Raw genomic sequence first — 22,990 nt, 5'->3', positions numbered from 1 at the left:
CGGTTGTTTCTTTTTTGTTATTGAGCTGCCTGAGCTGCTTGTAAATCTTGGAGATTAATCCTTTGTCAGTTGCTTCATTTGCAAATATTTTCTCCCATTCTGAGGGTTGTCTTTTCATCTTGTTTATGGTTTCCTTTGCTGTGCAAAAGCTTTTAAGTTCCATTAGGTCCCATTTGTTTATTTTTGTTTTTATTTCCATTTCTCTAGGAGGTGTATCCAAAAGGATCTTGCTGTGATTTATGACATAGAGTGCTCTACCTATGTTTTCCACTAAGAGTTTGATAGTGTCTGACCTTACTATTAGGTCTTTAATCCATTTTGAGATTGTTTTTGTGTATGGTGTTAGGAAGTGTTCTAATTTCATACTTTTACATGTACCTGTCCAGTTTTTACAGCACCACTTATTGAAGAGGCTGTCTTTTCTCCACTGTATATTGTTGTCTCCTTTATCCAAGATAAGGTGACCATATGTGCATGGGTTTATCTCTGGGCTTTCTATCCATTTCCATTGATCTATATTTCTGTTTTTCTGCCAGTACCATACTGTCTTGATTACTGTATCTTTGTAGTATAGTCTGAAGTTAGGGAGCCTGATTCCTCCAGCTCCATTTTTCGTTCTCAAGATTGCTTTGGCTATTTGGGGTCTTTTGTGTTTCCATACAAATTGTGAATTTTTTTGTTCTAGTTCTCTGAATAATGCCAGTGGTGGTTTGATAGGGATTGCATTGAATCTGTAGATTGCTTTCAGTAGTATAGTCATTTTCACAATGTTGATTTTTCCAATCCAAGAACATGGTATATCTCTCCATCTATTTGTATCATCTTTAATTTATTTCATCAGTGTCTTATAATTTTCTGCATTCAGTTCTTTTGTCTCCTTAGTTGGTTTATTCCTAGATATTTTATTCTTTTTGTTGCAGTGGTAAATGGGAATGTTTTCTTAATTTCACTTACAGATTTTTCATCATTATTGTATAGGAATGAAAGAGATTTCTGTGCATTGATTTTGTACCTGGCTACTTTACCAAATTCATTGATTAGCTCTAGTAGTTTTCTGGTAGCATCTTTAGGATTCTCCATGTATAGTATCATGACATCTGCAAACAGTGACAGCCTTACTTCTTCTTGTCTGATTTGGATTCCTTTTGTTTCTTTTTCTTCTCTGGTTGCTGTGGCTAAAACTTCCCAAACTATGTTGAATAATAGTGGTGAGAGTGGGCAACCTTGTCTTGTTCCTGATCTTAGTGGAAATAGTTTCAGTTTTTCACCATTGAGAATGATGTTGGCTGTGGGTTTGTCATATATGGCCTTTATCATGTTGAGGACAGTTCCCGCTATGCCTACTTTCTGAAGGGTTTTTATCATAAATGGGTGTTGAATTTTATCAAAAGTTTTCTCTGTATCTATTGAGATGACCATATGGTTTTTCTCCTCCAATTTGTTAATATGGTGTATCACATTGATTGATTTGTGTATATTGAAGAAACCTTGCATTCCTGTAATAAACTCCACTTGATCATGGTGTCTGATCCTTTTAATGTGCTGTTGGATTCCGTTTGCTAGTATTTTGTTGAGGACTTTTGCATCTATGTTCATCAGTGATATTGGCCTGTAGTTTTCTTTCTTTGTGACATCTTTGTCTGGTTTTGGTGTCAGTGTGATGGTTGTCTTGTAGAATGAGTTTGGGAGTATTCCTCCCTCTGCTATATTTTGGAAGAGTTTGAGAAGGATAGCTGTTAGTTCTTCTCTAAATGTTTGAGAGAATTCGCCTGTGAAGCCATCTGGTCTTGGGCTTTTGTTTGTTGGAAGATTTTTTATCACAGTTTCAATTTCAGTGCTTGTGATTGGTCTGTTCATATTTTCTGTTTCTTCCTGGTTCAGTCTCAGCAGGGTGTGCATTTCTAAGAATTTGTCCATTTCTTCCAGGTTGTCCATTTTATTGGCATAGAGTTACTTGTAGTAATCTCTCATGATCCTTTGTATTTCTGCAGTTAGGTCTCCTTTTTCATTTCTAATTCTATTGATTTGCGTCTTGTCCCCTTTTTTTTTTTCTTGATGAGTCTGATTAATGGTTTATCAATTTTGTTTATCTTCTCAAAGAACCAGCATTTACTTTTATGGATCTTTGCTGTCTTTTCCTTCATTTCTTTTTAATTTATTTCTGATCTGATCTTTATGATTTCTTTCCTTCTGCTAACTTTGTTTTTTTTTTTTTGTTCTTCTTTCTCTAATTGCTTTAGGTGTGCGGTTAGGTTGTTTACTTGAGATGTTTCCTGTTTCTTGAGGTAGGATTGTATTGGTGTAAACTTCCCTCTTAGAACTGCTTTTGCTGCATCCCATAGGTTTTGGGTCGTTGTGTCTCCATTGTCAGTTATTTCTAGGTTTTTTTTTTTTATTTCCTCTTTGACTTCTTCAGTGATCACTTGGTTATTAAGTAGTGTGTTGTTTAGCCTCCATGTGGTTGTATTTTTTCCAGATCTTTTCCTGTAATTGATATCCCATCTCATGGCATTGTGGTCAGAAAAGATACTTGATATGATTTCAATTTTCTTAAATTTACAAAGGCTTGATTTGTGACCTAGGATATGATCTATCCTGGAGAAAATTCCATGAGCACTTGACAAGAAAGTGTATTCTGTTGTTTTTGGATGGAATGTCCTATAAATATCAATTAAGTCCATCTTGTTTAATGTACCATTTAAGCTTATGTTTCCTTATTTATTTTCATTTTGGATGATCTGTCCTTTGCTGAAAGTGGGGTGTTCAAGTTTCCTACAATGATCCTGTTACTGTTGATTTCCGCTTTTATGGTCGTTAGTATTTGCCTTATGTATTAAGGTGCTCCTATGTTGGGTGCATAATTATTTACAATTGTTTTATCTTCTTCTTGGATTGATCCCTTGATCATTATGTAGTGTCCTTCTTTGTCTCTTGTAATAGTCTTTCTTTTAGAGTCTATTTTGTCTGATATGACAATTGCTACTCCAGCTTTCTTTTGATTTCCATTTACATGGAATATCATTCTCCACCCCCTTACTTTCAGTCTCTATGTGACTCTAGGTCTGAAGTGGGTCTGTTGTACACAGCATGTATATGGGTCTTGTTTTTGTATCCATTCAGCCAGTCTGTGTCTTTTGGTGGGAGCATTTAATCCATTTTCATTTAAGGTAATTATCGATATGTATGTTCCTATTCCCATTTTCTTAATTGTTTTGGGTTTGTTATTGTAGGTCTTTTCCTTCTCTTGTGTTTCTTGCCTAGAGAAGATCCTTTAGCATTTGTTGTAAATCTGGTTTGGTGGTGCTGAACTCTCTCAGCTTTTGCTTGTCTGTAAAGGTTTTAATTTATCCATTAAATCTGAATGAAATCCTTGCTGGGTAGAGTAATCTTGGTTGTAGGTTTTTCTCCTTCATCACTTTTCACCTTCATCACATTGCCACTCCCTTCAGACTTGCACAGTTTCTGGTGAAAGATCAGCTGTTAACATTACGCGGACTCCTTGTGTGTTATTTGTTGTTTATCCCTTGATGCTTTTAATAAGTTTTCTTTGTATTTAATTTTTGATAGTTTGATTAATATGTGTCTTGGCGTATTTTTCCTTGGATTTATCCTGTATGGGACTCTCTGTGCCTCCTGGACTTGATTAACTATTTCCTTTCCCATATTAGGGAAATTTTCAACTATAATCTCTTCAAATATTTTCTCAGTCCCTTTCTTTTTCTCTTCTTCTTCTGGGACCCCTATAGTTTGAATGTTGGTGCATTTAATGTTGTCCCAGTGGTCTCTGAGACTGTCCTCAGTTCTTTTCATTATTTTGTCTTTTCTCTGCAGTAGTTATTTCCACTATTTTATCTTCCAGGTCAGTTATCTCTTCTTCTGCTTCAGTTATTCTGCTATTAAACCCTTCTAGAGTATTTTTAACTTCATTTATTGTGTTGTTCATAGTTGCTTGTTTCATCTTTGTTCTTCTAGGTCCTTGTTAAATATTTTTTGCATTTTCTCTACTCTATTTCCAAGATTTTGGATCATCTTTATTATCATTATTCTGAATTCTTTATCCGGTAGACTGCCTATTTCCTCTTCATTTGTTAGGTTTGGTGGGTTTTTACCTTGCTCCTTCACCTGATGTGTGTTTTTCTGTCCTCTCATTTTGTTTAACTTACTGTGTTTGGAGTATCCTTTTCACAGGCTGCAGGTTCGTAGTTCCTGTTGTTTTTGGTGTCTGTCCCCAGTGGCTAAGATTTGTTCAGTGGGTTGTGTAGGCTTCCTGGTGGAGGGTACTAGTGCCTGTGTTCTGGTGGATGAGGCTGGATCTTGTCTTTCTGGTGGGCAGGTCCACATCTGGTGGTCTGTTTTGGGGTGTCTGTGGCCTTATTATGATTTTAGGCAGCCTCTCTGGTAGTGGGTGGTGTTCTGTTCCTGTCTTGCTAGTTTTTTCGCATAGGGTTTCCAGCACTGTAGCTTGATGGTCGTTGAGTGAAGCTGGGTCTTGCTGTTGAGATGGAGATCTCTTGGAGATTTTCGCCATTTGATATTACATGGAGCTGGGAGGTCTCTCGTGGACCAGTGTCCTGAAGTTGGCTCTCCCACCTCAGAGGCACAGCACTGACTCCTGCCTGGAGCACCAAGAGTCTCTCATCCACACAGCTCGGAATAAAAGGGAGAAAAAATAGAAAGAAAGATTTTAAAATAAAATAAAATAAAGATAAAATAAAGTTATTAAAATAAAAAATAATTATTAAGAAAAGATTTTTTTAAGTAAAAAAAAAAAATTGGACAGAGAGAACCCTAGGACAAATGGTGAAAGCAAAGCTACATACAAAATACAGACAAAATCTCACACAGTAGCATCCACATACACACTCACAAAAAGAGTTAAGGGGGAAAAAATAATATATCTTGCTCCCAAAGTCCACCTCCTCAATTTGGGATGATTTGTTGTCTATTCAGGTATTCCAGAGATGCAGGTACATCAAGTTGATTATGGAGTTTTCTTTTTTTTTTTTTAACATCTTTATTGGAGTATAATTGCTTTACAATGTGTGTTAGTTTCTGCTTTATAACAAGGTGAATCAGTTATACATATACATATGTTCCCATATCTCTTTCCTCTTGCATCTCCCTCCCTCCCACCCGCCCTATCCCTCCCCTCTAGGTGGTCACAAAGCACCAAGCTGATCTCCCTGTGCTATGTGGCTGCTTCCCACTAGCTATCTGTTTTAATTTTTGTAGTGTGTATATGTCCATGCCACTCTCTCACTTTGTCACAGCATACCCTTCCCCTTCCCATATCCTCAATTCCATTCTGTAGTAGGTCTGTGTCTTTATTCTTGTCTTACCCTTAGGTTCTTCATGACATTATTTTTTCTTAAATTCCATATATATGTGTTAGCATACAGTATTTGTCTTTCTGTTTCTGGCTTACTTCACTCTGTATGACAGACTCTAGGTCCATCCACCTCATTACAAATAGCTCAATTTCTTTTCTTTTTATGGTTGAGTAATATTCCATTCTATATATGTGACACATCTTCTTTATCCATTCATCCGATGATGGACACTTAGGTTGTTTCCATCTCCAGGCTATTGTAAATAGAGCTGCAATGAACATTTTGGTACATGACTCTTTTTGAATTATGGTTTTCTCAGGGTATATGCCCAGTAGTGGGATTGCTGGGTCATATGGTAGTTCTATTTGTAGTTTTTTAAGGAACCTCCATATTGTTCTCCATAGTGGCTGTACCAATTCACATTGCCTCCAGCAGTGCAAGAATGTTTCCTTTTCTCCACACCCTCTCCAGCATTTATTGTTTCTAGATTTTTTGATGATGGCCATTGTGACTGGTATGAGATATACAGACTGCCAACAAACACATGAAAGAATGCTCAACATCATTAATCATTAGAGAAATGCAAATCAAAACTACAATGAGATATCATATCACACCAGTCAGATTATGGAGCATTAATACGCTGCTCCTGAGGCTGCTGGGCAAGACTTCCCTTTCTCTTCTTTGTTCGCAAAGCTCCTAGATTTCAGCTTTGGATTTGGCCCTGCCTCTGTGTGTAGGTCACCTGAGGGCTCCTGTTCTTGTCTCAAACAGAATGGGTTTAAAGGAGAAGCTGACTAGGGGGCTCTGGCTCACTCAGGCAGGGGAGGGGAGGGAGGGATATGAATGCCGGGTGAGCCTGCAGCAGCAGAGGCCTGTGTGACGTTGCAGCAGCCTGAGGCACACTGTGCTTTCTCCCAGGGAAGTTGTCCCTGGATCACGGGACCCTGGCAGTGGCAGGCTGCCAGGGTCCTGGGAGGGGCAGTGTGGATACTGACCTGTGCTTGCACACAGGCTTCTTGGTGGCTGCAGCAGCATCCTTAGCATCTCATGCCCATCTCTGGGGTCTGCACTGTTAGCCGCAGCTCGCACCCATCTCTGGAGCTCCTATAAGCAGTGCTCTTAATCCCCTCTCCTTGTGCACCAGGAAACAAAGAGGGAAGAAAATGTCTCTTGCCTCTTCGGCAGCTCCAGAATTTTTCCCGGACTCCCTCCGGGCTAGCTGTGGCTCACTAGTCCCTTCAGGCTGTGTTCACGCCTCCAACCCCAGTCCTCTTCCTGAGATCCGACTTCCGAAGCCAGAGCCTCTGATCCCAGCCCCACCCGCCCAGGCGGGTGAGCAGACAAGTCTCTCGGGCTGGTAAGTGCTGGTCGGCACCGATCCTCTGTGCGGGAATATCTCCGCTTTGCCCTCCGCACCCCTGTTGCTGCGCTCTCCTCTGCAGCTCTGAAGCTTCCCCCCTCTGCTACCGCAGTCTCTGCCCACGAAGGGGCTTATAGTGTGTGAAACCTTTGTTCCTTCACAGCTCCCTCCCGCTGGTGCAGGTCCCATCCCTATCCTTTGTCTTTTTTTCTTTTTTCTTTTGCCCTAACCAGGTACGTGGGGATTTTCTTGCCTTTTTGGAGGTCTGAGGACTTCTGTCAGAATTCAGTGGGTGTTCTATAGGAGCAGTTCCACATGTAGATGTATTTCTGATGTATCTGTGGGGAGGAAGGTGATCTCCACGTCTTATTCTGCTGCCATCTTCTCCAACACCTCTGATGAGATTTTTTTAAATGTAAATCATATGATACTTCAGAGAATATGAACTTATCTACCTTTCCCAAAAGGCAAAGTGATGATCTTTATAAAAGCTTTAGATAGTTTTATTTTTTATTTTTATGTTTATTTTTTTTTGTCAGCCACCCCATGTCTTTTTTTTGTTATTAGTTTCTGCTTTATAACAAAGTGAATCAGTCATACATATACATCTGTTCACACATCCCTTCCCTCTTGTGTCACCCTACCTCCCACCCTCCCTATCCCACCCCTCCAGGCGGTCACAAAGCACTGAGCTGATCTCCCTGTGCTATGCGGCTGCTTCCCACTATCTATCTACCTTACGTTTGGTACCGTATATATGTCGATGCCTCTCTTTCGCTTTGTCACAATTACCCTTCCCCCTCCCCATATCCTCAAGTCCATTCTCAAGTAAGTCTGTGTCTTTATTCCTGTTTTACCACTAGGTTCTTCATGACTTTTTTTTTCTTAAATTCCATATATATGTGTTAGCATATGGTAATTGTCTTTCTCTTTCTGAGTTACTTCCCTCTGTATGACAGACTCTAGGTCTATCCACCTCATTACAAATAGCTCAGTTTTGTTTCTTTTTATGGCTGAGTAATATTCCATTGTATATATGTGCCACATCTTCTTTATCCATTCATCCGATGATGAACACTTAGGTTGTTTCCATCTCTGGGCTATTGTGAATAGAGATGCAATGAACATTTTGGTACATGTCTCTTTTTAAATTATGGTTTTCTCAGGGTATATGCCCAGTAGTGGGATTGCTGGGTCATATGGTAGTTCTATTTTGAGTTTTTTAAGGAATCTCCATACTGTTCTCCATAGTGGCTGTACCAATTCACATTCTCACCAGCAGTGCAAGAGTGTTCCCTTTTCTCCACACCCTCTCCAGCATTTATTGTTTCTAGATTTCTTGATGATGGCCATTCTGGCTGGTGTGAGATGATATCTCATTGTAGTTTTGATTTGCATTTCTCTAATGATTAATGATGTTGAGCATTCTTTCATGTGTTTGTTGGCAGTCTGTATATCTTCTTTGGAGAAATGCCTATTTAAGACTTCTGCCCATTTTTGGATTGGGTTGTTTGTTTTTTTTGCTATTGAGCTGCATGAGATGCTTATAAATTTTGGAGATTAATCCTTTGTCAGTTGCTTCATTTGCAAATATTTTCTCCCATTCTAAGGGTTGTCTTTTGGTCTTGTTTATGGTTTCCTTTGCTGTGCAAAAGCTTTGAAGTTTCATTAGGTCCCATTTGTTTATCTTTGTTTTTATTTCCATTTCTCTAGGAGGTGGGTCAAAAAGGATCTTGCTGTGATTTATGTCATAGAGTGTTCTGCCTATGTTTTCCTCTAAGAGTTTGATAGTTTCTGGCCTTACATTTAGGTCTTTAACCCATTTGAGCTTATTTTTGTGTATGATGCTAGGGAATGATCTAATCTCATACTTTTACATGTCCCTGTCCAGTTTTCCCAGCACCACTTATTGAAGAGGCTGTCCTTTCTCCACTGTACATTCCTGCCTCCTTTATCAAAGATAAGTTGACCATATGTCCGTGGGTTTATCTCTGGGCATTCTACCCTGTTCCATTGATCTATCTTTCTGTTTTTGTGCCAGTACCACACTGTCTTGATTACTGTAGCTTTGTAGTATAGTCTGAAGCCAGGGAGCCTGATTCCTCCAGCTCCGTTTTTTGTTCTCAAGATTGCTTTGGCTATTCGGGGTCTTTTGTTTTTCCAAACAAATTTTGAGATTCTTTTTTCTAGTTCTGTGAAAAATGCCAGTGGTAGTTTGATAGGGATTGCATTGAATCTGTAGATTGCTTTGGGTAGTAGAGTCATTTTCACAATATTGATTCTTCCAATCCAGGAGCATGGTATATCTCTCCATCTATTTGTATCATCTTTAATTTCTTTCATCAGTGTCTTATAATTTTTTGCATACAGGTCTTTTGTCTCCTTAGGTAGGTTTATTCCTAGATATTTTATTCTTTTTGTTGCAATGGTAAATGGGAGTGTTTTCTTGATTTCACTTTCAGATTTTTCATCATTAGTGTACAGGAATGCCAGAGATTTCTGTGCATTAATTTTGTATCCTGCTACTTTACCAAATTCATTGAATAGCTCTAGTAGTTTTCTGGTAGCATCTTTAGGATTCTCTATGTATAGTATCATGTCATCTGCAAACAGTGACAGCTTTACTTCTTCTTTTCCCATTTGGATTCCTTTTATTTCCTTTTCTTCTCTGATTTCTGTGGCTAAAACTTCCAAAACTAAGTTGAATAAGAGTGGTGAGAGTGGGCAGCCTTGTCTTGCTCCTGATCTTAGTGGAAATGGTTTCAGTTTTTCACCATCGCGGATGATGTTGGCTGTGGGTTTCTCATATATGGCCTTTATTATATTGAGCAAAGTTCCCTCTATGCCTACTTTCTCCAGGGTTTTTATGATAAATCGGTGTTGAATTTTGTCAAAAGCTTTCTCTGCATCTATTGACATGATCATATGGTTTCTCTCCTTCAATTTGTTAATATGGTGTATCACATAGATTGATTTGCGTATGTTTAAGAATCCTTGAATTCCTGGAATAAACCCCACTTGATCATGGTGTCTGATCCTTTTAATGTGCTGTTGGATTCCGTTTGCTAGTATTTTGTTGAGGATTTTTGCATCTATGTTCATCAGTGATATTGGCCTGTAGTTTTCTTTCTTTGTGACGTCCTTGTCTGGTTTTGGTATCAAGGTGATGGTGGCCTTGTAGAATGGGTTTGGGAGTGCTCCTCCCTCTGCTATATTTTGGAGGAGTTTGAGAAGGATAGCTGTTAGCTCTTCTCTAAATGTTTGAGAGAATTCGCCTGTGAAGCCTTCTGGTCCTGGGCTTTTGTTTGTTGGAAGATTTTTTATCACAGTTTCAATTTCAGTGCTTGTGATTGGTCTATTCATATTTTCTATTTCTTCCTGATTCAGTCTTGGCAGGTTGTGCATTTCTAAGAATTTGTCCATTTCTTCCAGGTTGTCCATTTTATTGGCATAGAGTTGCTTGTAGTAATCTCTCATGATCTTTTGTATTTCTGCAGTGTCAGTTGTTACTTCTCCTTTTTCATTTCTAATCCTATTGATTTGAGTCTTCTCCATTTCTTTCATGATGAGTCTGGCTAATGGTTTATCAATTTTGTTTATCTTCTCAAAGAACCAGCTTTTAGTTTTATTGATCTTTGCTATCATTTCCTTCATTTCTTTTTCATTTATTTCTCATCTGATCTTTATGATTTCTTTCCTTCTGCCAACTTTGGGGGTTTTTTGTTCTTCTTTCTCTAATTGCTTTAGGTGCAGGGTCAGGTTGTTTACTCGAGATGTTTCCTGTTTCTTAAGGTGGGATTGTATTGCTATAAACTTCCCCCTTAGAACTGCTTTTGATGCGTCCCATAGGTTTTGGGTCGTCGTGTCTCCATTGTCATTTGTTTCTAGGTATTTTTTTATTTCCTCTTTGATTTCTTCAGTGATCACATCGTTATTGAGTAGTGTATTGTTTAGCCTCCATGTGTTTGTATTTTTTACAGATCATTTCCTGTAATTGATGTCTAGTCTCATAGCATTGTGGTCAGAAAAGATACTTGATACAATTTCAATTTTCTTAAATTTACCAAGGCTTGATTTGTGACCCAAGATATGATCTATCCTGGAGAATGTTCCATGAGCACTTGAGAAAAATGTGTATTCTGTTGTTTTTGGATGGAATGTCCTATAAATATCAATTAAGTCCATCTTGTTTAATGTATCATTTAAAGCTTGTGTTTCCTTATTTATTTTCATTTTGGATGGTCTGTCCATTGGTGAAAGTGGGGTGTTAAAGTCCCCTACTCTGAGTGTGTTACTGTTGATTTCCCCTTTTATGGCTGTTAGTATTTGCCCTATGTATTGAGGTGCTCCTATGTTGGGTGCATAAATATTTACAATTGTTATATCTTCTTCTTGGATCGATCCCTTGATCATTATGTAGTGTCCTTCTTTGTCTCCTCTAATAGTCTTTATTTTAAAGTCTATTTTGTCTGATATAAGAATTGCTACTCCAGCTTTCCTTTGATTTCCATTTGCATGGAATATCTTTTTCCACCCCCTTACTTTCAGTCTGTATGTGTCTCTAGGTCTGAAATGGGTCTCTTGTAGACAGCATATATATATGGGTCTTGTTTTTGTATCCATTCAGCCAATCTCTGTCTTTTGGTGGGAGCATTTAGTCCATTTACATTTAAGGTAATTATTGATATGTATGTTCCTATTCCCATTTCCTTAATTGTTTTGGGTTCATTATTGTAGGTCTTTTCCTTCTGTTGTGTTTCTTGCCTAGAGAGGTTCCTTTAGCATTTGTTGTAAAGCTGCTTTGGTGGTGCTGAACTCTCTCAGCTTTTGCTTGTCTGTAAACGTTTTAATTTCTCCATCAAATCTGAATGAGATCCTTGCTGGGTAGAGTAGTCTTGGTTGCAGGTTTTTCTCCTTCATCACTTTAATTATGTCCTGCCACTCCCTTCTGGCTTGTAGAGTTTCTGCTGAGAGATCAGCTGTTATCCTGATGGGGATTCCCTTGTGTGTTATTTGTTGTTTTTCCCTTGCTGCTTTTAATATGATTTCTTTGTGTTTAATTTTTGACAGTTTGATTAATATGTGTCTTGGCGTAGTTTTCCTTGGATTTATCCTGTATGGGACTCTGTGCCTCCTGGACTTGATTAACTATTTCCTTTCCCATATTGGGGAAGTTTTCAACTATAATCTCTTCAAATATTTTCTCAGTCCCTTTCTTTTTCTCTTCTTCTTCTGGAACCCCTATAATTCGAATGTTGGTGCGTTTAATGTTGTCCCAGAGGTCTCTGAGACTGTCCTCTGTTCTTTTCATTCTTTTTTCTTTATTTTGCTCTGCATCAGTTATTTCCACTATTTTATCTTCCACCTCACTTATCCGTTCTTCTGCCTCAGTTATTCTGCTATTGATCCCATCTAGAGTATTTTTCATTTCATTTATTGTGTTTTTAATCGATGCTTGATTCATCTTTAGTTCTTCTAGGTCCTTGTTAACTGTTTCTTGCATTTTGTCTATTCTATTTCCAAGATTTTGGATCTTGGAAGTAGAATCTTGGATCATCTTTACTATCATTATTCTGAATTCTTTTTCCGGTAGACTGCCTATTTCCTCTTCATTTGTTAGGTCTGGTGGGTTTTTACCTTGCTCCTTCTGCTGCTGTGTGTTTTTCTGTCTTTTCATTTTGCTTATCTTACTGTGTTTGGGGTCTCCTTTTTGCAGGCTGCAGGTTCATAGTTCCTGTTGTTTTTGGTCTGTCCCCAGTGGCTAAGGTTGGTTCAGTGGGTTGTGTAGGCTTCCTGGTGGAGGGGACTAGTGCCTGTGTTCTGGTGGATGAGGCTGGATCTTGTCTTTCTGGTGGACAGGTCTACATTTGGTGGTGTATTTTCGGGTGTCTGTGGACTTTTTATGATTTTAGGCAGCCTCTCTGCTAATGGGTGGCATTGTGTTCCTGTATTGCTAGTTGTTTGGCATAGGGTGTCCAGCACTGTAGCTTGCTGGTCGTTGAGTGAAGCTGGGTGCTGGTGTTGAGATCGAGATCTCTGGAAGATTTTCGCCGTTTGATATTATGTGGAGCTGGGAGGTGTCTTGTGGACCAGTGTCCTGAAGGTGGCTCTCCTACCTCAGAGGCACAGCACTGACTCCTGGCTCCTCAATTTGGGATGATTCGTTGTCTATTCATGTATTCCACCGATGCAGGGTACATCAAGTTGATTGTGGAGCTTTAATCTGCTGCTTCTGAGGCTGTTGGGAGCGATTTCCCTTTCTCTTCTTTGTTCTCACAGCTCCTGGGTCTCAGCTTTGGATTTGGCCCCCCTCTCCATGTAGGTTGCCGGAGGGCATCTGTTCTTCGCTCAGACAGGACAGGGTTAAAGGAGCAGCCGCTTCTCCGACTCTGGCTCACTTAGGCGGGAAGGCAGGGAATGGCACGGAGTAAGGGTGGAGCCTGCAGCGGCAGAGGCCAGCGTGACGTTGCACCAGCCTGAGGCGCACCATGCGTTCTTCCTGGGAAGCCATCCCTGGATCCCGGGACCCCGGCAGTGATGGGCTGCACAGGCTCCACTGAAGAGGGGCGTGGACAGTGACCTGCGCTCGCACTCATGCCTCGTGGCAGCGGCCGCAGCCCCAATGTCCCATGCCCGTCTCTGGGGTCCGCGCTTTCAGCCGTGGCTCACGCCCGTCTCTGGATCTCCTCCAAGCAGCACTCTTAATCCCCTCTCCTCATGCACCAGGAAACAAAGAGGGAAGAAAATGTCTCTTTCCTCTTTGGCAGCTCCAAACTTTTTCCTAGACTCCATCCCGGCTAGCTGTGGCACATTAGCCCCTTCAGGCTGTGTTCCCGCCAACAACCCCAGTCCTCTCCCTGCACTCCGACTGAAGCCCGAGCCTCAGCTCCCAGCGCCGCCTGCCCCGGCAGGCGAGCAGACAAGCCTCTCGGGCTGGTGAGTGCTGGTTGGCACTGATCCTCTGTGCGGGAATCTCTCTGCTTTGCCCTACCCAGGTACGTGGGGAGTTTCTTGCCTTTTGAGAGGTCTGAGGTCTTCTGCCAGCGTACAGTAGGTGTTCTGTAGGAGTTGTTCCACGTGTAGCTGTATTTCTGGTGTATCTGTGGGGAGGAAGGTGATCTCCACGTCTTACTCTTCCGCCATCTTCCCCGGAAGTCTCATGACATGTTTCTAATACTGCAATATTCCTTCGTCCATTGAAAAAGTAGTTAGCTCCTTGGATCAGCCCCTTGGCTGCCTTTTAATACTTTTTCATTTTTTGCATCTTAAACAATGGGCTTGAAGTGTTGAACATGGAATCCTCACATAGTAGATCCTCAATAAGTGTAAATCCACCTGCCTCTCACTGGCAGCTTAAAGCCATACAATAGTAATTCTGTGGTAAATTCTGAGCTTGGCCACAAGACTCCTTTGTGAGGCAGAACCTTTACTGGGGGTTTTACCACATTTTTTCCCATGCCCACACATATCCTTTTTTTTTTTTTTTTTTTTTTTTTTGCGGTATGCGGGCCTCTCACTGTTGTGGCCTCTCCCGTTGTGGAGCACAGGCTCCGGACGCGCAGGCCCAGCGGCCATGGCTCATGGGCCCAGCCGCTCCGCGGCATATGGGATCCTCCCTGACCGGGGCACGAACCCGTGTCCCCTGCATCGGCAGGCGGACTCTCAACCACTGCGCCACCAGGGAAGCCCCCCACACATATCTTGATTGAGAAGCCACGACGCCAGTACAGCAAACCCATATTTTTTTTAAAGTTAAAAGAAATTTTTTTTATTGAAGTGTAGTTGATTTACAATATCGTGCTAGTTTCAGGTGTACAGCACACTGATTCAGTTATAATACATATTTTTATATATACACACACATATATAAATATATATTCCTTTTCAGATTTTCCCTTATAGGTTATTAGAAAATATTGAATATATTTCCCTGTGCTATACAGTAGGTCCTTGTTGGTTATCTATTTTATATATAGTAGTGTGTATATGTTACTCCCAACCTCCTAATTTATCCTTCCCCCACCCCACTTCCCCTTTGGTAACCATAAGTCTGTTTTCTATGTCTATGAGTCTCTTTCTGTTTTGGAAAGAAGTACATTTGTATTTTTTTAAAATTTATATTCCACATATAAGTGATATCATATGATATTTGTGTTTCTCTGTCTGGCTAACTTAGTATGATAATCTCTATGTCCATCCATGTTGCTGCTAATGGCATTATTTCATGTTTCGTGGTTGAGTAGTATTCCATTTTATAAATATACCACATCTTCTTTATCCATCCATCTGTCGATGGACACCTAGGTTGCTTCCATGTCTTGGCTATTGTAAATAGTGCTGCAGTGAACACTGGGGTGCATTTATCTTTTTGATTTATGATTTTCTTCAGATATATGCCCAACCAGAGAACGTTTCCCAGTTTTGGTCAGAAAGAGAAGGAGATGTGACTAAAGGAGAACAGTCAGAGAAATGTAAAGTTGCTGGCCTTGAAAATGAAGAAAGAAAGCCAGAGCTAAGAAATAGGCAGCCTTGAGTATATGGAGAAGGCAAGGAAATGGATTATTTCATAGTGCCTTCAGGAGAAATGGCAACCCTGACAAAACCCTGGTGCCAGGGCTTCTCTGGTGGTGCAGTGGTTGAGAGTCCGCCTGCCGACGCAGGGGACATGGGCTCGTGCCCCGGTCCAAGAAGATCCCACATGCTGCGGAGCGGCTAGGCCTTTGAGCCATGGCCGCTGAGCCTGTGTGTCTGGAGCCTGTGCTCTGCAACGGGAGAGGCCACAACAGTGAGAGGCCCATGTACCACAAAAACAAACAAACAAACAAAAAAAAACCCTGGTGCCAGCCCATTGAGACCCACGTCAGACTTCTAATCTACAAAACAGAAAGATAATGAATTTGTGCTGTTTTAAGACACTTAAATTTGTGGCAATTTGTATGACAGTGATAGAAAACTAAAATGTCATTTCTCATAGCAGAGAACTTGTGGTAGGAAAAATTCTGAGAATGACCTCCTCCACTAAAAAACTTCTTTCCCTAATCCCTGCAGCTCTAAATATGGTGAGCTATCATGTCCTTGAATATGTTAGAGTACACAGCAAAGGGGACTCTGTAGACGTGATTAAGGTTATTAATCAGTTGACCTTAAAAGATAGGGAGATTATCCTGGATTATCTGGGTGGGCCTAATCTAAACACTCTAGGTCTTTAAAAGCAGGAAGCTTTTCCTGGTCAGTGGCAGAGAGAGATTGGAAACATGAGAAGGACTCAACTCCCTGTTGTTGGCTTGAAAATAGAGTGGGCCATGTGAGAAGAAATGCAGGTGGTCTCTAGAATCTGAGGACAGCCCAAGATGACAACAAGCAAAAAAATGGGGACTTAAGTCTTTGAGCTTCAAGGAACTGAATTCTGGCACAGCTATGTGAACTTGGAAGAAGATTTTTTCCCAGAGCCTCTAGATAAGAGCTCAGCCCAGCTGATACCTTGTGGTGATATTTTGAGTATAGAACTTGTCTGAGCCTATGCAGACTTCTGACATACAAGGCTGTGAGCTAATAAATGCGTGTTGTTTTAAGTTACTGATTTTGTGGTAATTTGTTACACAGCAGTGGCAAATTAATACAGAGCCCTAAAGTTTGTTGACTACCTCTTCATACCAAGTATTGCACAGGGCCATCCATGTATTATGAAATGTAGTATAGCAAGAAGGACAGGGGGGTTTGAAGTTAAACAAACCCAGGTTAAATCTACTTCTCCAGATTACTAACTTTAATATCTTGGTCAAGTTAGTTAACTTTGATAAGCCTCATTTCTACATTTTAAAAATGAGGCTACTATAAGTTCGAGAAGTGCTGGGCTAACAAAAATGCCCCCCAAAGTTAGAGATTTGTGGCAATGTGGTTTTTACTGTGTAGTGCAATAAACTATTTAAACCCTAAAAAAATGAGGCTAAATGTACTTACCTGCTAGGGTAGATGGGAGAGTAAAATGAGTCTCTGGAATGCATCCATGATAATGGCTTGTGAGTAGTAGGTGATCAACAAACAAACAAAAAAATGAATGAAAGTAGATATTCAAGAGGACCTTCAATTAATAGCACTCCTCTTTTATTCTTGTGTTCATAAGTGAAGAAATAAAGCAAAAAATAAAGATGGAGGTCAATATAAGACCTTTTTGTTTGTTTTTTTATGGAGGCTGGGTTGGAGCATGTGTCTTTATATCTATTAGCCAAGTGGACTTGCTAATACTGAACCCTAGAATTGGGGAGAATGGATCACCTAATCACAGAGCAGGCCAGGGAAACCCTTCACTTGCCTGATGTGGAGGAGAAGCAGCAGTTGTGCCCTCTGCAGGCTGTTCGATCTCAAGAGAAAGAAGGGGAAAACTGAGTTGAGGGTACAGGTTATTCAGAGCGAAGGACAATGTGGAGAGATGGTAAAGGTTTCCTTAGGGAAAATCCTCCTTCACTGAAAACACGGTTAAGGTGCAGAAATGGGGAATAATATTTTTAGTAACTTTTCCATGCTTACCTAGTAAAGATGTAGTAGAGCCAGGACTGAATCTATGTCTGTCTGACTAGGGCTTTGCAGTATCTATCACAATTACTCTGCTTACAGATACAGATGTAGAAACTAAGCAATAAGGCAGATTCTGAATGGAATATCTACTTACATTAAATCTTTAAATGTAACTTTTTCTATCAGTGTTTATTTGTATCATAACAGAAAAAATGCTGGTTATGAGAGAATTCTCATGTCTTTCTTTTAAACAAATTTCTATTGTAACATTGAAGACAAACTTCCCTAAAAGAAATAGATAATTCTAAAATGAACTACAACACCAGAGTATTTCATAGGGGAAAATAAGTCTAAGGATATTGATAAGCACCACATTTTAATCAGCATTCAGATATTAATAATGAAAGTTGCTAACTTATGACCTCAAATGGTATATGGGCTGAATTACGGCAGTTATTAAATGGACTTGGAAACAGATATTGTTTTCAGGAACTCAGAATTAATACATGATATTCAACTGTGTAATGTAATAGTGACTTGAGTTGGGCCTTCATATTTCACTTGGGTTTCTTTGCAGTTGTTTAAATTCCAAAAGGTACCAGTCTGTACCAAAGTCACTAAAAAATCTTAAATCAATATACTCGAAGATGATGGCTAATTTAAATCTTTATCTGTCAGATTTCACAAATTGCCAAATCCATATTAATTTTTAAAAACAAAATTAGATATCTACAAATTCTACAGTTATAAACTGTTTTCCAATTCTATTACGTTTCTGGTGTATTGTTTCTTATCATGTGCAGTGAAAACAGTTGAACATTCAGGGAGTGACATAAAGATATTTCATTGGAAATTAGAGATATATATTTCTAGATGATAAAAATTTTCAAGATTGATTTTGTAACAAGCGTGCATGACACTGTGATATCTTAATGAATATTATTTTCTGATATTTCTGAGATAGTTACCAAATCTTCATATTTTTCACTCTGCTATTCTGTAACACATTGAGAATATATTATTAAGTAGTGGTAAACAAAATATTTATCTAAAGCATTTTTTCTTAATAAGACTGTCGTATTTCATAGAAAGAGCAAAGGAATCTAAACTTTTGCATGAGTGCCTCCTGGCCACATGGATCAAAGCTTTCTGAAAGATTTTTTTCTAAGACATGTTGCTCAGAAGCTCAGTGTTTCAGAGGTAATCCTTGGAGCAGGAAGATGTCAACTGATATTATGTAATCCACCCTGGGACCAAAGGCAAAGGCCATCTTTACATTCTTGCTTTTATATCCTCCATTCTCAAGCAAAACAACAAGTAGCTAAGATCACCACTGTGAAGTGGAATGTGCCCAAAACACCTTATTTAGTATCATGAGACCTGTAGCTGTTCAATAAATACTACTTGATATTAATAAATAATGTGGACTGTGAACACCATGAAAAATGTGGAAGGAACTTCAGAATGATTCCAGGATTCCACGAAAACCTGTATCATGTGTTTTTATGTTACTGGGTTACATATAGCCAGTGTTTTAATTTAAAATCCTTCCTTATCATGGCACCAAATTTATCATATTGTAGGATTCATTTTGGCACACCATCTGGCTATAGTATTATATTTATTTTCTGCTGATTTTAGCTTTGTTGCATCTATTGTGAATAGGAGCCTCTTACATGAATTCACATGTCTCTCAGTTCACAAATCTTCCTGCTAGTCTGATCCTATATTACCAGTACCTTTGCAATGATCATGTTCTCAACAGCCTGAAGAAATTCAGGTTCAGTATTAAGGGCAAAATTTTACAGGACAAAATAACATTCTGTCTTATTTACTAAACAGAACTATAGGATTACTTACTTTTTAAATAGTCTATTTGTATGATTACCTTTAAAATTATAGAATTCTCCTGTAATGTTTTTTTCAAGTATTATGTTACCTGGCCCGAAATAGAACAGTTTTCTCTTGGCAAGATTTTTATCATTATAGATATATCTCTTTGATGAAAAGCATACAAACAAACTCTCATGGGATGTGGTGGTTAGAGGATTATTTAGAGAGATACTTATATTCCAAATAAAATGTACAACTAGTTGTTCAGAGATATTATCTACTTTTCTTTATTTACATTGGAGGGCCCTGAGCAAGTTCAGGAAACCATTTAGAATTCAATAATAGATTATCCTCAGCCAAATATATAGACTCAATGATTTCATTATATCATTCATTCAATTTTGCATCCATCAGATATTTATTCACCATCTACTATATGTCAGGCATTGTGCTGGAGATATAGCCAGGGATAATCAGAGAAAGTGTGGTCCATTTTACTTGGCAATGCATTTTTACTTCTCTTTTCCTATTATTTCTCAGTGTGCATCTCTTGTCAGAGCCTTCCATTCCATCACATAGTTGTTATGGCATTTATTACATTATTACCTGCAGTATTACATAATACACATGATTACAAAAATGCTCAGTTAATTGATAAAGGAACTAAGATAAAATAATCAAAAAATTCACCATCTCAACAGCAAGCCTTCTATATACTCACTGTCCTCAATTTATTTTTCCCTAAATTTCCCTTTTAAAAACCAACTTTATCTCCCCTCACATATACAAACTCCTCTGATTTCTTCCATTCCTTTATTTTGAATGCAATTAACTGTTTTTTACATAACATTCCCTTTCCCCTGTTGCTTACAATTAAGAAGTCTTCCTTCTTCTAACTACCTTCCATCCTCCCTCACTCCCTCGCTTCCTTCCTTTGTTACCTCTGTCCTTTTTCCCTTTTATAAATATGTTGAGTAACTCCTGTGAGTTAAGCATTACATAAGATCCAGCAAGTGCATAATATTAAGGAGTTATTTACTTAATTCATCTCATTTGACCACCACCTCTTTGTAGTAGATATTATTCTTCACTTCATTTTATAAACAAGAAACACAAGACATTAAGACATTAAATGACTTGCTTAAGAACACAGAACTGGCTCTCCTTCCAGAACCAATACCCTGAAGCTCCTGGGGCAGCTATGCCAACCACTGAGGTGGAGTTGTGGAGCCCCAATCCTGAGTTGGCCATCATCCAAGGGCTGGAAACCTGACTCCTTTCTGGCTTGCCCATCCTCCAGAGCCGTGTGGCTGACAGGGTCTTGGTGCTCCGGCCAGGTGTCAGGCCTGAGTCTCTGAGGTGGGAGAGCTGAGTTCAGGGCATTGTACCACCAGAGACCTCCTGGCCCCTCATAATATCAATTGGTGAGAGCTCCCCCAGAGATCTCCATCTCAACTCTAAGACCCAGCTCCACTCAAATGACCAGCAACTCCAGTGCTGGACACCCAATGCCAAATGATTAGCAGACAGGAACACAACCCCACACATTAGCTGAGAAGCTACCTAAAATAATACTAAGTTCACAGATACCCCAAAGCACACCACTGGTCAGGGTCCTCCCCACCAGAAAGACAAGATCCAGCCCCATCCACCAGAACACAGGCCCCAATCCCTTCCACCAGGAAGCCTACACAACCCACTGAAACAAACTTACTCACTAGGAGAAGACATCAAAAACAATGGGAACTATGAACCTGCAGCCTGTGAAAAGGAGACCCCAAACACAGTAAGTTAAGCAAAATGAGAAGACAGAGAAATATGTAGCAGATGAAGGAGCAAAGTAAAAACACACCAGACCAAACAAATGAAGAGGAAATAGGCAGTTTACCTGAAAAAGAATTCAGAGAAATGATAGTAAAGATGATCAAAAATCTTGGAAATAGAATGGAGAAAATACAAGAAACATTTAACAAGAACCTAGAAGAACTAAAGAGCAAACAAACAATGATGAACAAAAAAATAAATGAAATTAAAAATTCTCTGGAAGCTGAAAAAGGGTTAATCTCCAAAATTTACATGCAGCTCATTCAGCTCAATATCAAAAATAACAAACAACCCAATCCAAAAATGGGCAGAAGACCTAAATAGACATTTCTCCAAAGAAGATTTACAGATTTCCAACAAACACATGAAAGGATGCTCAACATCACTAATCATTAGAGAAAGGCAAATCAAAACTACAATGAGGTATCACTTCACACCAGTCAGAATGGCCATCATCAAAAAATCTACAAACAATAAATGCTAGAGAAGGTGTGGAGAAAAGGGAACCCTCTTGCACAGTTGGTGGCAATGTAAATTGATACAGCCATTATGGAGAATATTATGGAGGTTCCTTAAGAAACTAAAAATAGAAATACCATATGACCCAGCAATCTCACTACTGGACATACACCCTGAGAAAACCATAATTCAAAAAGAGTCATATACTACAATGTTCACTGCAGCTCTATTTACAATAGTCAGGACATGGATAAGTGTCCATTGACAGATGGATGGATAAAGAAGATATGGCACATATATACAATGGGATATTACTCAGCCATAAAAAGAAACGAAATTGAGTTATTTGTACTGAGGTGGATAGACCTAGAGTCTGCCATACAGAGTGTAAGTCAGAAAGAGAAAAACAAATACCATATGCTAACACATATATATGAAATATAAAAGGAAAAAAAAAAAGGTCCTGATGAACCTATGGACAGGAAAGGAATAAAGATGCAGACGTAAAGAATGGACTTGAGGACATGGGCAGGGGGAAGTGCAAGCTAGGACGAAGTGAGAGAGTGGCATGGACATATATACAGTACCAAATGTAAAATAGATAGCTAGTGGGAAGCAGCTGCATAGCATAGGGAGATCAGCTTGGTGCTTTGTGACTACCTAGAGGTGTGGGATAGGGAGGGTGGGAGGGAGACGCCAGGCAGAGGAGTTATGGGGATACATGTATATGTATAGCTGATTCACTATGTTATAAAGCAGAAGCTAACACACCATTGTAAAGCAATTACACTCCAATAAAGCTGTTTTAAAAAAAATCTCTAGAAGGATCAATACCAGAATAAGTGAGGCAGAAGAACGGAGAAATAACCTGGAAAGTAAAATAGAGGAAGTAACTACCACAGAGCAGAATAAAGAAAAAAGACTGCAAAGAATTGAGGACAATCTCAGAGACCACTGTACAACAATAAACGCACAAATATTTGAGTTATAGGGGTCCCAGAAGAAGAAGGGAAAAAGATAGGGCCTGAGAAAATATTTGAAGAGATTATAGTTGAATACTTCCCTAATATGGGAAAGGAAATAGTCAATCAAGTCCAGAAAGTGCAGAGAGTCCCATACAGGATTAATCCAAGGAGAAGCACACCAAGACACATATTAATCAAATTATCAAATATTAAATACAAAGAAAAAATATTACAAGCAGCAAGGGAAAAGCAGCAAATAACATACAAGAGAATCCCCATAAGGTTAACAGCTGATCTTTCAGCAGAAACTCTGCAAACCAGAAGGGAATTTCAGGACATATTTAAAGTGATGAAAGGGAAAAATCTACACCAAGAATACTCTACCCAGCAAGGATCTTATTCAGATTCAAAAGAGAAATTCAAACCTTTACAAACAAGAAAAACTTAAGAGAATTCAGCACCACAAAGCCAGCTTTACAACAAATGCTAAAGGAAAGTCTCTAGGCAGGAAACACAAGAGAAGGAAAAGACCCACAATAACAAACCCAAAACAATTAAGAAAATGGTAATGGGAGCATATATATTGATAATTACCTTAAATATAAATGGATTAAATGCTCCAACCAAAAGATATAGACTGGCTGAATGGATACAAAAACAAGACCCATATATATGCTGTCTACAAGAGACCCATTTCAGAT

Source organism: Mesoplodon densirostris, chromosome 1 (genome assembly GCF_025265405.1).
Source record: "Mesoplodon densirostris isolate mMesDen1 chromosome 1, mMesDen1 primary haplotype, whole genome shotgun sequence".
In the NCBI taxonomy this organism is placed as follows: domain Eukaryota; kingdom Metazoa; phylum Chordata; class Mammalia; order Artiodactyla; family Ziphiidae; genus Mesoplodon; species Mesoplodon densirostris.
Note: the sequence above shows the minus strand (reverse complement) of the source record.